The sequence below is a fragment of the Pteropus alecto genome, unplaced genomic scaffold (assembly GCF_000325575.1).
Source record: "Pteropus alecto unplaced genomic scaffold, ASM32557v1 scaffold87, whole genome shotgun sequence".
NCBI lineage: Eukaryota > Metazoa > Chordata > Mammalia > Chiroptera > Pteropodidae > Pteropus > Pteropus alecto.
This window is the reverse complement of record NW_006443225.1, coordinates 1,150,842-1,167,339: the sequence shown is the minus strand read 5'-3', so window position 1 is coordinate 1,167,339 and position 16,498 is coordinate 1,150,842. Positions and strand designations below refer to the sequence as shown.

Below are 16,498 nucleotides of genomic sequence, written 5' to 3'. Positions count from 1 at the left end.
CCAGTTTTTATTTTCATTTTGCTTGCAGCAGTTTTTGTTTTGTTTTGTTTTTGTCATGGATTTTTTTTAATTTTTGTTTTTATAAAATCAAATGAGGCACATTTCTTTAATATATTTGGATTTTGATTTATGATTAGAAAAATTTTCTCTAGTCCCAGATTACACAAAAATTCAATGGGAGGACTATTCTTGCTTTATTTTATTTTTTATAGTTTTTAATGAAAGTTGTATATAAGGTTACTCTATTCCTGCATCTTTTTAATTGTTTCTTCTTTATATTTGCTCTTTTCCTTTCATACTCTGCGATATTTGGCTTTACGTTCAAGGATCTTTTTGTATTTTTTGTCCATCTTTAGTCTAGCGATAACGACCTTGCTGGGGTGAATACCCACATGAACAGTTGTGCCATTAGCCTTCTGCCGCTGCCCTCATTCAATGTAGATGACATTTCTTCCTCTAAACCTGGACTATTCTTCCAATTTGCTGCCCTTAGTAGTGTCCTCGCACAACCCGAACTTCATCATCCTTTCTGATTGGCATGGATCGAACATTGTACTTCTGTCTCAGCTCTTCGGAAAGAGGAGAAGACATAATCTTCCTGCAAATGCGGGAAAGTGCATTGAAATGCCTTTTATGTTGTTACTTCGGTCAGAAGTTGCTAAGGGTTTGAACTTCATACTGGCCATTGGCGCTTCAGCAACAGCTGCAGAAGGTAAGAGACCCCCACATATTTATTTTATTTTTAGGAGATACCACATGTAAGCTATAATGCTGATGGTAATCATCTGGTAGAAAGAGAAAAATCAATAAAGCAAAAAGAGAGAAAAATTATAGAGAAGTTTAAGATTAGATGAGATGGGAATGGGTTCTAGTCAAATTAGTAGGATCATAAATGTTATCCAAGAATATAGCAGAAGAAGATAAAAAAAATTTCCACTATAACGAAAACAAAGTACTGCCTTTAAAGTGTTTACACAAATATTCTATATTGAGAACTACAGTAGTTCAGGACAAAGTCTATTTTTTCTTAATTTAACTGAGCTGAAATTCATATGATATAAAATGAACCATTTTAAAGAGAACAATTCAGTGGCATTTACTACATTCACAATGTTGTGCAACCACAACACTATCTAGTTCTAAGTAATCTCAGCACCCCAAAAGAAAACTTCATACTCATTAAGCAGTTACTACTTATTTCGCCTTCCCCCAAACCTATGGCAATCATCAATATGCTGTCAGTTTCTATAGATTTACCTATTTTGAATATTACATATGAATGAAATTCTATGCTATGTAAACTTTTGTGTCTCAATTTTTCACTTAGTGTGATGTTTTTGAGATTCATCCATGTTGTAGCATATGTCAGCAATTCATTTATCTTATGACTGGATAATATTTCATTGTATGGGTATACCACAATTTGTTTATTCATTTATCTGTTGATGGACATTTGTTTTTTTTTCCCCCATTTTTTTGCTACTATGAATAATTCTGCTATGAACATTGGTATATAAATAAATGTTAGATTCCCTGCTTTCAATTCTTTTTGGTATATACCTAGGAATGAAATTGCCAAGTCATATGGTAATTCTATATTTAACTTTTTGAAGACATGCCAAACTACTTTCCAAAGTGGTTGTACCATTTTACACCTCTAGCAGCAATGTACCAATGTTCTAATCTTTCCACATCTTCACCACCTCCTGTTATTTCTCATTTAAAAAAAATTATAGCCATCTTAGGTGTGAAGTGGTTTTGATTTTCATTTCACTAATGACTAATGATATTGGACAGTTTTTCATGAGCTTATTGTTCATTTATATATCTTTGGAGAAATATCTTCAAGTGGTTTGACCATTTAAAAAATTGGGTTGTTTGTCTTTTCTGTTGTTAAGTTGTAGGAATTCTTTATGTATTCTGGGTACTAGACTCTTACCTGATATATGATTTACAAATATTTTCTTCCATTCTGTAGGTTGTCTTTTTACTTTACTTTGATAACATTCTTCAATCTACAAGAGATTTTAATTTTGATGAATTCTAGTTTATTTTTTCTTTTGCTGCTCATGCTTTTGATGTTATATCTAAGAAAAAATAGTCCTATCCAACGTCATGAAGGTTTATCTCTGTGTTCTCTTCTAAGAGTTTTAGCACTTATATTTAGGTTGTTGATCCATTTTAAGGTAATTTTTGTATATGGCGTGAGTTAGGGGTTCAACTTCATACTTTTGTATGTGGATATCTTGTTGCCATAGCATCATTTGTTGAAGTGACTATTTTTTACCATTGTTAAGGATGGCCTGGACACCTTTATTGAAAATCAATTAACCATAGATATATGGGGTTATTTTTGGACTCTTAATGTTATTCCATTGATCTATATGTCTTTCCTTATGCCTCAATTCCACAGTTTTGATTGCTTTACTATAGCTTAGAAGACAGCTATAAAATTGGTAAGTGTGAGCTTTCCAACTTTGTTCTTCCTTTTCAATATTTCTTTGGCTATATGGGGCCCCTTGCAATTCCAGATGCATTTGAAGATCGATTTTTCTTTTCTGCAAAAAAAAAAAAAAAAGGCTATTGGAATTTTGATAAGGATTGCATTAAATCTGTGGATCACTTTGGGAAATATCAGCATCTTATCAATATTAAGTGTTTCAATTTTTGGGTATGGGATATCTTTCCATTTACTCAGATCGTCTTTATTTTAAAATTTTTTTGTTGTTTTCAGTGTACAAATCTTTTACCTTCTTGGTTCATCTTTTAGATATTTTATTCTTTTGGGTACTATGATAAATAAAGTTCTTTTCTTAATTTATTTTTGAATTGTTCATTGCTGGTGTGTATAAACACAACTAATTTTTGAATATTAATCTTGTATCCTGCATCTTTGCTAAATTTATTAGCTCTAGTTTTTTAGTGAATTCGCTGGGATTTTCTAATATAGAATCATGTCATCTATGAATAGAGATAGTTTCATTTCTTTCTTTTCAATCATTGCCTTTTATTTCTTTTTCTTGCCTGAATTACTCTGGTTAGAACTTCTAGTAAAATGCAGTACAGCCAAGGTGAAAGTTGGCATTATTATCTTGTGAGGGAAAGTTGCCAGTCTCTCACCATTAAGTATAATGTTAGTTGTGGGCTTTCATAAATGCCATTAATCATGTTAGGAGTTTCCCTCTTACTCCTAGTTTTCTGAGTGTTTTAATCTTAAAATGATATAGGATTTGGTCAAATGTTTTTCTGCATCAGTTGAGATGGTCATTATCTGTTTTCCCTTGGTTTCATTAGCTGGGTATATTACACTGATTCATTTTCTCATGTTGAAACAATCTTTTATTCCTAGGATAAATTCTACTTGATTATGGGGTATAATTTTTGTAATAAGCTGTTCAATTTAATTTGCTAGTATTTTGTTGAAAAGTCTTCTTTCCATATTCATGCTTTTCTTTTCCTACGATGTCTTTTTCTGGCTTTTGTATCAGGGTATTAATGGCCACATAGAATTAGTTAGAAAATGTCATTTTCTCTTCTATTTTTTTGGAAGAATTTGAGAAGGATTAGAATTTATTCTTTAGGGGTAGAATTCCCATGAAACCACCTGGTCTTAGAATTTTATTTGTTGTAAGATTTTTGATTACTGATTTAAATATATTCAGATTTTCTATTTATTCCTGAGTCAAATTAAGTAATTTGTGTTTTTAGCAATTTGTCAATTTCTTCTAGATTATCTAATTTGTTGGCCTACAATTATTTATTGTATTCTTTTATAACCCTTTATATTTCTGTAAGGTTGGTAGTAAAATGCTTACTTTAATTTCTGACTTTAATCATTTACATCTTGTCCTCTGTTTTATTAATTTAGCTAAAGGTTTGTTAATTTTGTTGACCTTGTCAAAGAAAAAACATTTTATGCATTGTTTTGTCTATTATTTTTCTTTTATTCTTTTTTCATCTATCTCTGAATAGACCAGTAATCATGAGTGGAACTAAATTAGCAAATAATTATTATTTAAAGGGCTTTGGGCATAGAAAATTTTTTTGGTAAATGATTTCAAAAATTTTTTCGGTAAATGATTTCAAGTATTTAGGGGAAAATAATTCTCATTCTATAAAAACTATGTAACATTGTAGAAAAAAATAAGAAATGACTTTCGTTCTTTAGACATATACAATGTTAACGTCCGAATAAATACAGGAAATACCAACATAAGTTATTAACAATTATAATTCCAGTACATATTGAAACAAAACCTCCTATAACATAGTGAACACAAGACTATAATAATGATTCAATAGAAGCAACATAGAATCGTGTTCATAGATGGCGAGACATTAACTTCTAAAACTCAACACTCACCCTGAGAAAGATAACAGAAAGTTAGAAGAATAGCATCTTAAAAAAAGGTCAAGATTAAATGCAAAACTGAGTCTGTAAAGACCATTTAAAATTAGGATCAAACTAAAGATGGTTCCTATTATCATTGTTTTTTAAACAGTGTCTTGGAAGTTCTGTCTTCTACAATAAGAGATGGGACAGAGATGAGTAAACAGTCGTCTCTCAGTATCCATGGCAGATTGGTTCCAGGACCCCCTCAGATATGAAAATTTGTCGATACTCAAGTTTCTTATATAAAATTGTGTAATATTTGCATGTAATCTATACATATTTTTCTATATATTTTAAATCATCTTTATATTTATCATAGCTAATGCAATGTAAATGCTAAGGAAATAGTTGTTATACTGTATTGTTTAGAGAATAATGATATGACAAGAAAACAAAGTACAGTGCAGATGCAACCATAATAGGCCTAACTACATGATACATGTCAGCAACAATGTAATATTTTTTCCAAATGTTTTTGATCTATAGTTAGTTGAATATGTGAGTGCAGAACCCATGAGTATGGAGGACCAACTGCACAAATATTCATAAGGAAGAAAATTGATCATTTTGGAGGTAAAGTCTTTTTTTGTGACTCAACCATCAAAGCAATCAATCGAAAATGAAAAAAGTTAATATGAGATGTGAACAAAGTGATTAACATACAAAAAGCAAAGTGATTAACATACACAAATAAACAAAATAAGCTGTTCCTTATCATATGTCAGGAATGATTGATGAGAAAATATAACAAAGGCTAAAAAGATATACTTCAATGTAGCTACAATACATAAAGTACCTAGGCATAATCTTAGGCATCTCTTGGATTCCTTGTATATTGCTATGGGCAGATTATGAATTACAGGGATTCTGCAGCGATTAGTACAATGTGGAGACATTGCAAATAATACAATTCTTTTGGAAAGCAGTTTTGAAATTTATATTGAGAGTCATTAAAATATTCACACTCATTTACTATACTCATTTTATATCTGAAAATTTGTCCTGAGATAATAATCCAAAATGCAGAAAATGTTACATGCAGGAAGATTTCTAGTACACCAAAGGTAAAATAGGAAATTACTAAAATACTCAACAGTAGTGGAATAATTATGCAAATATGGTACATTGTTATGGTGGAATATAATCTGATTATTAAACATAATGCTTATAACAATGCTATGTAAAGTGAAAAAACATGCTGTATATTTTGTTACAGTTTCATTAAAAGGTTTAAAATATTATTAGAAAGCACTGGAAAAAAGTTTCAGATTGCTAATAGTGATTATTCTAACTGATAAGTAGTTTTCTTCTAATTATCAAAATCTCTGCTATTACCTTCATATTAAAAAATAAAATAATACATATATTTATTTATTTACATGTATCATGCTTTAAAATAATGGGAAGGACACCAATACTGGAAATGTAAGCTTTTCATTTTACTATTCCCTATACTCTGCTGCCATCTTAGAATTTTGGGTTCAAGTTTAATTTTTTTCTGTGTATGTATGTATGTATGTATGTGATTTAAAAGACGTCTTTTATTATGTTTTGTCCAAGTATTAGAATAAGAAATCTGCTTGTAAATATATTAACCAGCATAGAAATACATAGTGTGTGAGGCATAGATTCCTCTTCATCATGCTTTTCTTCTGTCCTTGGAAGTGTGACTTTTTGTTTTAGAGGTTAACAGATTAGTGCACATAATCGCAAATATTACCTTGAATTTCTTTAAATTATACAAGTGCACTTACAAATAAACTGTATTGTATTATGCTGTATGGATCTTTTCACTAGCAATATTGCAGTGATTTGGATAGCTTTCTTTCTCAGCACCAGCAGTTTAACCTTACTCTAACTGTGAGACATTGCAAGGAAGAACCAATTTCAACTAAATCCTGGTTCATAAATTGCCAGCAAAGTAATCAAATTCTCCTTACCACTTGTGATTATGGTTAGATTTATTAATTTCTTCCTGAGTTCCTATCAGTTTTTCTGTCCTATATTGTTTCCTGACTCTCTTATTTTCTTGGTGGAATGTAAGATCTCTTTTAAGTATACATTTTACTGCTCTGTTTGTTTACCATTCTTTCTGGTATTCCATGCCTTCCTCTTCATTGATTATTATTCTCTTTCCTCTTGTTTTCTTTCTTTTTCTTGTCTATTCTCGGTTTTGCATAGTCTAAATTTTTCATATTTAAATACCAGTTCAGTGAGCATAAGGTTCTATTTTCAAAGTCATTTTTTTCTTTTAACTTTTATTTATTCAACAGCTACTGATTGAGGATTACAAAATATCTGGAGCTGTTCTAGGTGCCAGAATTATAACTGTGAACAAAACAGACAATAATTTCTATAGAGAATGTCATGAAAGCTTTAGTCTGCTGGCATTCAGTATAGTATATGTATTAGAAGTTTGCCATTAATCTGATTCTTGTTCTTTAAGGCAAGTATTTCAAATTTACTTTTTAATTAGAGTCTTAAATTGTTTTCTAGGATGTATCTGGGTGAATGTTGTTGATATGTGTGCTTTAAAAATTTTTAAACTTTCTTGCCACTCAATGGTTCTTCAGATTGAGAAAATGCACTTTTACTATTTTTTCCCATTATTTTTCCCTTCTGTTTTCTCTCACCCTCTTTTTTTCTCCCTGAATACTCTTTCTCTTTCTCTCTCCCCTGCCCTTGAGATTTATGTACTACCAAATTTATTGGTCCTTTATGCTTTAACTTTACCCTTCTTTTTAAAAAAATTTCTTTGCTTTTTTGTTCTACATTTTAGACTTCTTGTGCTTTTCCACTAATTTGGTCTTCAGTTATGTTCATTCTATTATTGAAATTTTTATTCTGGTGATTATATTCCAAGGACTAAGAACACTTTCTTGCTTTTGTATTTTTTTCTATTTTCACAGAATATTTTATGATATAGAATCTTAATTATCTCGGAATATACTAATTAGAACATGTTCTATTTTTTTCTCTATATTCTCTTTATTTTACTCTTTCCAGGGTTTTTTTTTTTCACTTGATAATTTGTGTCTTGATGTTTTTGGTTTTCTTAAATGTCAGTTGTAGTTGGTTGATCATATCTTTATAGTAGTTTTGTGCTGTGCATATTTTTGACTGTTAACGTTTTTCTTCATGTTTATATTCTATTCCCATTTGCTATCTGTCCTCCATGAATGCTTCATAATTCCTGACTCACTGATGATGTCCCCCGTTTTCCCATCATGACTGCATACTTTTTTAAAAATATTAAAATATCTTTTTAATAATTTCAAAAGATTTTTGTAAGATGCAAGATAAAAATTTATAATCTGACTTCTATCTTTACCCACATTTTAGTGTTTTCTTTTAAATATGAGGAACCTATTTCTGAACAGGTAAAATGTCTGATTATTGATGTTTTTGTAGTAATTTTAATAATTTGAAAAATACATCCCTAAGTCTTTCTAGGTCACATTAGTGTCAAAATATTAAAAATTTGGATTGTTTTTGATGAATACTCTTCAAGGATGATGCAAATAAACATCTTCACCATGAAATATTGAGAGTAGGGAGTAATTTGTCAGCTTGTTCTTTGGTTACCCTTAAAATTAATTCATTAAAAGATATTCTCATGAAAAAGATGCTCTAAGTTCACAAAAAATATATCAACATTGATCTTTCAACACTCTCAACTACTATCTTATTTATATTTACAATGTAGAACAGAGCACATCATATAGACTTCAATATTTAAAGTGAGCACATGGTTCAGCTAAGAAGAAAAAAAGAAACAACTATAGTTCAGTTATCCTTTAAAAGTTATGCATTTTTTTATTTACATAAAACAAAAATGAAAGTACTTTTAATCGGAACATGATAAACTTCTAATTTCAAGGCAGCTTTGCTGGACCATAGGCCAGTGTGCACCACTTATTCATAGTCATAACTTACTTCTAGGTTAAACCCTGAGAAGATAATAATGAATTGACTTTAGTAATAGTATCATGAAATGTTGTTCATTTGAGTTTATGACTTTGAAATAAAAGTTTGTGCATTACAGAAGGGAAAATAAGCAATATGTAAGACAAATATTTTTCCCTAGGGATCATCTTTAAATATGTCAGAGATACATAAAAAGTAATGCATTCGAAAATCATCTAGCAGCTCAGTATTAAGTGCGTGTACTAGAAATACATCCTGCCTACTATTAATGGATTATCAGGTTCTATTCAGCCTGTCAGCAGAGTAGGAAGTTGATTATATTATACCATAGTTTGCAGGGCAGTTATAAACCCTGTCTGATGAACTTCCTATTCCAACTGACATGAAAAAGGTTTCTATTAGAATCACAATTGAGGTCCAAATGGCCACAGTCAAATTAGATATTTGTCACCTAGAAAAAAGCAAGACAATCTTGGTTGGAAAGGAGAATGCAGGACAAGGTTTTTCCTCTCCAACTCAGCATACGCACTAATTAGTTTGACTGATTATACGGTTACCTCCGTCACCACTTTTCAAGGCATCAAAGAGTCTATATAAGTGACAAAAGAAAAGATAAACTTTATTAGTCACCAAATGGGAGTTTTTACTTAGAACACATCTTGGTAGCAAGAGAGAACTAAGGTAATGTGTCAGATACACTCACCACATAGAAGGGGCACTCACTGTGAATCCTATTGTAGAAAGGCCACCGCCATATTTAGCCTGGCCTATTTTTACATTTCCTTTCATTGTTCCTGTTACATGGTCCGTGCACAATACTTCTCATCAAAATTTCAAGGTACTTTGCAAATTGCTGCTCTGCTTTGATCTTCTTAATTGTGGTGCAATGATAGTTAAGTAAAGGCTTAGAAGAAAGAGTATTTTTCTCTGAAAAGAAAATATATGAAAATGAGATTTTTACTATAAATGATTAAAGAACTAGATGGATGAACTAAGTGCTTGAAAATGTTGTGATTATTTTATGGAATTGGGCATTTTGGTTATTTCCTCCACATTCTTTTTGCTTGCTCCATCTCCTTCTTTTCCTTTGCTTCCTCTTGATCATCTTGGAAATTGTTCCTTGTGTAAAGAGATCTATTTTAGATAGGGGAACAATCCCAAACATGTTCCTGTACATAAGAAACTTGTCATTCAAGAGTACATAAAGAAAGCCAGAACCAGAAAAAATAGCAAGAGAACAGAAGACTAGTCTCCTCCAACAAACTCAGAGGCGCTGCTTTGTCCTCATGGTGGTTGTCCTCATGGTCCCTATTATTCAGATGAAAAAAATGAACATCAAGGAGGGAAAATAACCTACCATAAGCCACACAGCTAGTAAGTAGTACAGTTCTGAGGCAAACCGAGATCCATGTACCTTCAAAGCCTGAACTGAAATCTCAGTGATCATTGTTATTTACATGGTATTTTCCTGAGGCTTTAAATGTTAAGATTTTAAAATTATTTTTATTGAACTTTTAAACTATTTTTTCTTTCTTTTTCTTTTCGTTTTTTTTCTTTTATTAGTTTCAAGTATACAGTACATTGGTTAGAAATTTATATAGTTTATGAAATGATCTCCCTAATTGTTCCTTCTCTCTTCTGATTTTCCACCTAGCCAATATATTAATGTTAACTGCATTCTTTCTACATGCTCCCATCCCTGTAATCATCTATCAACTACTAATTTATACTTCTTTAACCCTTCACTCAATTCTCCCACACCCCCAAACCCCCTCCCCTCTGTCCATCACCAAAATGTCCTCTATATTTGTGAGTCTGTTTTTAATTAGTTTGTTCATTTTGTTCCTTAGATTCCACATATAAGTGAAATCATATGGTATTTATCTTTCTCTGTCTGACTTATTTCACTCAGCATAATAACCACTAGGACCATCCATGTCATTGCAAATAGTAGGATTTAATTTTTTTTTAATCACTGAGTAATATTCTGTTGTATATATGAACCACAACTTCTTTATTCAATCATTTGTTGATGGGCACTTAGATTGCTTCCATATCTTGGCTATTGTAAATTGTACTGCCATGAATATTGGGGTGCATAAATCTTTACAAATTTTTTTTTGGATAAATACCCAGAAGTGCAATTGCTGTGTCAAAAGGTACATCCATTTTAATTTTTTTTGAGAAACCTCCAGACTGTTTTCCATACTGGCTGTACAAATTTGCAATCCCACCAACAATGTATGAGGGTTCCCTTTTCTCTACATTCTTACCAATGCTTGTTGTTCTTTGATTTATTGATGATAGCCATTCTGACAGGTGTCAGATGATATCTCATTGTGGTTTTAATCTACATTTGTGTGGCCTTTCTACCACTTAATCTTCAAGCATCCAGGTACTTTTATATCAAATAGAGTACTTGGTAAAATATGGCAAAAAGTATCTGCCTGTTTAATCAGTAAAATTAAACAGGCAGATACTTTTTGCCTGTGGGGATGCTGTAAAATTGGAGATAGCCAATGGCTTGCACTAACTCTGCTCTTATTTCCATCTTCTGACCTCAGTGGGCTTTCTGTGTTTTAAAGTTTGAGAATTCCTTGTTTGCTGTTGTAGTAGAAATAAGAATTAATGTCTCCCCAACATTAATTCTTATTTCCCTTTTCTCCTGACAGCAGCAATGTCCCATCCACCTCCAATTCCAACAGTTAGCTATGATTGGCTTAAGCCTACTGGCTATCTAATCTCCCTGGCCACAGGGATTGACTCAGAGATAATCACATGACTGATTCAGAATTATAGAGAGCTGGTACAACACTGGTCTCAGGGAGAGGGGAACTTTCTCAGCTTCTGGGGCAGCCATTGGTAGAATCCCTGTTATAGATGGTGTGGTGTGAGGCTCAAAGCTGTTGTAGTTGCTTGCAACAAGTAGGAGAGTCCCTGGAGCTGCTAGAGAACAAATCTGACATGGGAAAGCATGGCAGAGAGATGAAGAAGTTTAGGGCCATTGGTGATATCATTTCAGCTGCTGGTTGAAGTCTAACCTGAAACAACATATTTGCTTCCAGACCTTTTAAGTATGTGAACCAATAAATTCCCTTTAGTATGAGATTCTCTCTAGTATGAATTAGGGTTTTTATTACTTGTCCTGAACTGATAAAACTGTCTTCTAGATTCTCTAGAAAGACAGTCATCCTCAAAGACACTTTGTTATTACAGTTACTCATTTGAAAGGAGTTCATTGTTGCTATTAATGAGAAAGGCAATTAACTGGAATACAGTTATACACTGTGTAATGATGTGTCAGTCACCACCAAACCCATATATAATGGTGGTCTCATAACTTTATAATGAAGCTAAAAAATTCCTATCACCTAGTGATGTGTAACTATCCTAATATCATAGCACAGCACATTGCTCACGTTTGTGGGGATGCTGGTATAAACAAACATATAGCTCTGCCAGTCATATAAAAGTATACATAGCACATATAATTATTTACAGTACTTAATACTTGATAATGGTAATAAATGAGCATATTACTGATTTATGTATTTACTATGCTATACTTTTTATCATTATTTTAAAGTGTACTCTTTCTACTTATAAAAAAAGTTTGCTGTAAAACAGTATGCTGTGTTATGCTAGCAGCAATCTCATATATCTCATGTTTACTGTCTCTTGATTGCATCATTTTCTCTTGTGCTTGATTTAAACTGAGGTTATTTTGTTCATCATGGCCCCTAAGCATACAAAATCCAGTGTTAATGTTGTTAGTAAGAGGCTACATTGAGTGATTTAACTGGAAATGAAATAATAAGTGATTAAAGATAACAAAGGTGGAAAATTGGAGATGGTTATTGCTTGCCAGTCAGCCATGTTTTATTCTAACATAACTGATCTTGAAGAACAAGAATAAAGTGACAGAAGCTATTAAAGCAGGGGTCCCCAATTCCTGGGCCACAGACTGGTACTGGTCTAGTCTGTGGCCTGTTAGGAACTGGGTCGCACAGCAGGAAGTGAAAGGTGAGCAAGCAAGTGAAGCTTCATCTGTATTTGCAGCTGCTTCCCAGCACTAGCATCACCATCTCAGCTCCATTTCAGCTCATTAAGCTTTAGATTCTCATAGGCACACCAGTCTCTGGTGCCAAAAAGGTGGGGGACTGCTGTGTTAAAGGATCTGATTCACTGAAGTATATTAGACTAATAAAAAATGTGAGAAGGGCCTATATCAGAAATGGAGAAACTTCAAATGACCTGGATTGAAGACCAGACACAGAAGTGTATCCTTCTCAGTACCATGACAATCACAGCCCAAACAAAACATTTGGGATGTTGAAAGAAAAGCTGGACCTGACTATGATGTTGAATTTACCACTAGCTCTGAATGGTTTAAACAATTTAAGAATCATCATTCATTATATAATGTGAAAGTGAGTGGTCAGTCTGAGAGTGCTGATGTGAAGATAGCTGAAAAAATTTTGAAAACTCTAGATAAGCTGATTGTGGAGGAAAATTATTTTCCAGAGCAAATATTCAATATGTATTAGACCTTTGTATTCTGAAATGGTTGTCTGAAAGGACTTTCATCTATAAGGAGGCCAAGTCAATACCAGGTTTCAAGGCTTTTAAAGACAATTTAACAGTATTGCTTGGGGACAATGCCCCAGGCTATAAATGGAAACCCCTTGTGATCTGGCACAGTGAGAAACCCAGGGCCTTCAAGAATATCAATAAGGACCTACTGCCAGTGTACTACAGGAGCAATAAGTAGTCATGAATGACCCATCTCCTCTAAGATGCTGTCTTAAATTGCCATGCCAGCAAAATAGAGAAGTGCAGCTTGGAAAATAATATACTTTTCAAGATTTTGCTTATTGTTGATAATGCTCCTGGGCATGTTCCCTTTATTGGTGATTTTCATCACAATATCAAAGCAATATCTCTCCTTTCAAATGCCACCTCTTTGATCCAACTAGTGGATCAAGGAGCTATAGCTGCTTTTAAGGACTTGAGAAATACTTTTGCTCAAGCTAATGCTGCAACTGAGGAGGATACTGAGAAGACACTGATGCAATTCTGGAAGGATTACCAAATCTATGACTGCATCAAGAACCTCACTTGGATTTGGTTGATCCATGACTTCAGAGGATTTCCCAGGGATGAGTAGATGGCAGAAGTCAACAAGATTGTGGTTGAGACAGCAAACTACATTAACCTGGATGTGGATGAGGATGATATTGAGGAGCTCTAGAGGTGGTTCCTGAGGAATTGACTAATGAATAGTTGTTGGAACCGGAACAGAAACGCATAGTTGAAGAAGAGGCAAGAGAAAAGGAAACAGCAGGAGAATAGAAAGAAGAATTCTCAAGAAAGTTTATTGAAGGATTTAGCAGAAGCTTTTGCAGACCCTCAACAAGCTCCTTAAAAATTTTGAACACATGGACTTCAACATGAAAAAGTTTTCATTAATGGAAATATTCATGGTGCATTATCGGCTTACAAGCAAATTATGACGAAAGAAAGAAACAAACCAAGAAAACCACCATGGACATATTTTTGAAAAGAGTGACACCTCCTCAACAAGAGCCTCAGGCAGCCCCTTCAGAAGGTATTCCAGAAGGCATTGTTATCATAGGAAATAACAGCTCCATGTGTATTATTGCCCCTGAAGAAGTTCCAGTGGGGCAAGATGTAAATGTAGAAAAAAGTGATACTGATGATCATGACCCCATTTAGGCCTAAGTTAATTTGTATTTATGTCTTCATTTTTAATAAAAGTTGAAAATTAAAAAAAAAATTTAAAAATAGCAAAAGGCTTATAGAATAAGGGTATAAAGTAAGAAGATATTTTTGTGAAGCTGTAAAATGCGTTTATGTTTTAAGCCTGTGTTATTACAAGAGTCAAAAGTTACAAAAAATTTTAAAGTTTATTAAGTAAAAAAGTCACGGTCAACCAAAGTGAATTTACTATTGAAGAAAGAAAACTATTTTTAAAATAAATTTAGTGTAGCCTAAGTGTACAGTGTTTATAAAGTCTACAGTAATATACAGTAATGTCCTAGGCCTTCACATTCACTCATTGGCTCACCCAGAACAACTTCTTTTCCTGCAGGCTCCTTTTACAGTAAGTGCTGTATATGGATGTGCCATTTAAAAAATTTTTTATACCATATTTTTACTGTACCTTTTCTATGTTTAGATATGTTTAGATATACAAATATTTATCATCATGTAACAATTGCCTACAGTATTCAGTACAGTAACATGCTGTACAGGTTTGTAGCTTAGAAGCAATAGGCTATACCATATAGCCTAGGTGTGTAGTAGGCTATCCTAACTCTAGGTTTGTATAAGGCACTCTATGATGTTTACACAATGATGAAGTTACCTAGCTGTGCATTTTTCAGAAGTCATTGCCATTGGTAAATGATGCATGACTGTCGTAGTTCTGGTTAATTGAAATCTATGGCTGTCTAACAATTAGCTAAAAACAAATTTTTATTTCAATAAATGCTATTGAAAAATACTATTTCTCTAAGGGTGGTAGAGTCAGAATTGGTCTGCAACTATTCAAAGGCTTAAGATTCTGGTTAACTGACGTTTATTACAATAATAATTTCAAATCTTTTTTGTTAAGAACCTCCTGATGGCATCTAATTCAATACTCTTTTTGTCTAGATGTTCTTTTCTCATTGAGCAGCTGTATTTACTGATACTGATGGTGAATTGTTTAACCTTTTGAAATCATTTTTTGTAATTCTAGGGTGATATTTGCACATGTACTTGGCTTTTTTTATAAATAAACTATACAAAGCTCATTTCAGAATGCTAGAAAATATGGAAAAGCATGGAGCTGAGGGAAAACTGAGATTATACTAATTTGGGGACAATTTACAAGAATGGTTTATTCCACAAACAAATTTCAAACCATTTGCTTATAAACACTGCAAAATAAAAAACAGTGAGCTTAATATTGCTTTAATATCTAATTTACTGCCAAATAAGAAATGGTTTTTAAAAGATCAATTTTACTGACTTTTTGTAAGCTAGACTAGAGGCATTAAAGTGCACTGGGGAAAATAACTTCTATTAAGAGCAACAAGAAAAATATAGAACACATCATAGTATAGAAATAATTCAGAGATTTACAGCTAATTAAGGTCATTATGAGTCGCTTCAAAGATTCAATATGATTCCTGAAAAAGGCAAATGAGATTTTAAACCTTTATTAGGAATATTTAACATCTACTGGGGAATTTGTTATGTCTTCTAGCCTTTTCGGGGAATGGGAGAAAGAATAGATCATCTACACTTTTATGGAAGTACTGACAGTGAAATCTGGCTCAAAATATCACTTTGAAAAAATTGCTTTATTTTTCACCATGGAGTTTTTTCTACAGAAATTAATTGGACACCATGTAGGTTTTGCCATAAAAAGGGAAAAGAATAGATAGCTGAGAGTATAATATAAGCAACGTCTGCAAAGTCAGTGCCACTTTCAAGCAGACAGAGTGCTGAGGAAATTGGCTCGGGCAGCAGCAGGGAAAGCTGCATGGGCAGCTGGTCTTAAAGGAATTAATTCGCAAAAGCCTCTTCTGCTGCCATGGTACAGATGGGATCATCTGGCTGACTTTCACTAGAAAGAGTATGTTACTCTTGGAGCATATGTTTGTTTGATTACTGTGAAAAAGGCAAGACTTTCCTGAAGTATTTCTTAACAATCAGTAACTACATATCTAGTTTCATAAAGGTTATGTTGAAATGAAAAGAAAATGCTCTTTAGAACACTCACAAAATTGGCATTGAGGGATATGAAGGCAATATGGGCCATCGAAGGAAAGATATGACCCAGAGGCCCCAGCTCTGCCAGTGAGCAGCGTAGCCTGGGGCTAGTTATTGAGCCTAAGTCCACCATAGTTATTATATTGATAAAAGCCTGACGATTTGATCTGGCTTCTTCATAAGAAACTGGCATAAAACTATGGCAGGCAGAGAGACAAGTGTGTGAAGACTACAGTGAAGACTGACTGCTCTTTCATGGACCTCAGAGCCAGTGAATGGAGGACATGGAGAGCTCTGGACAGGACATGGGAATTTAGAAGTAGGTGAGACTCTGATTAACCAGAAGTTGCTGGTGAATTTTAAGTGAGAAAATGACATGAATAAATGTGTTTTAAA

At 33.0% G+C, this 16,498-nt stretch overlaps 1 pseudogene; it reads right to left on the bottom strand.

Moving 5' to 3' along the window:
- Positions 1 to 242: 242 nt before the first annotated feature.
- Positions 243 to 677, bottom strand: LOC102898885 (annotated as a pseudogene).
- Positions 678 to 16,498: the final 15,821 nt, after the last annotated feature.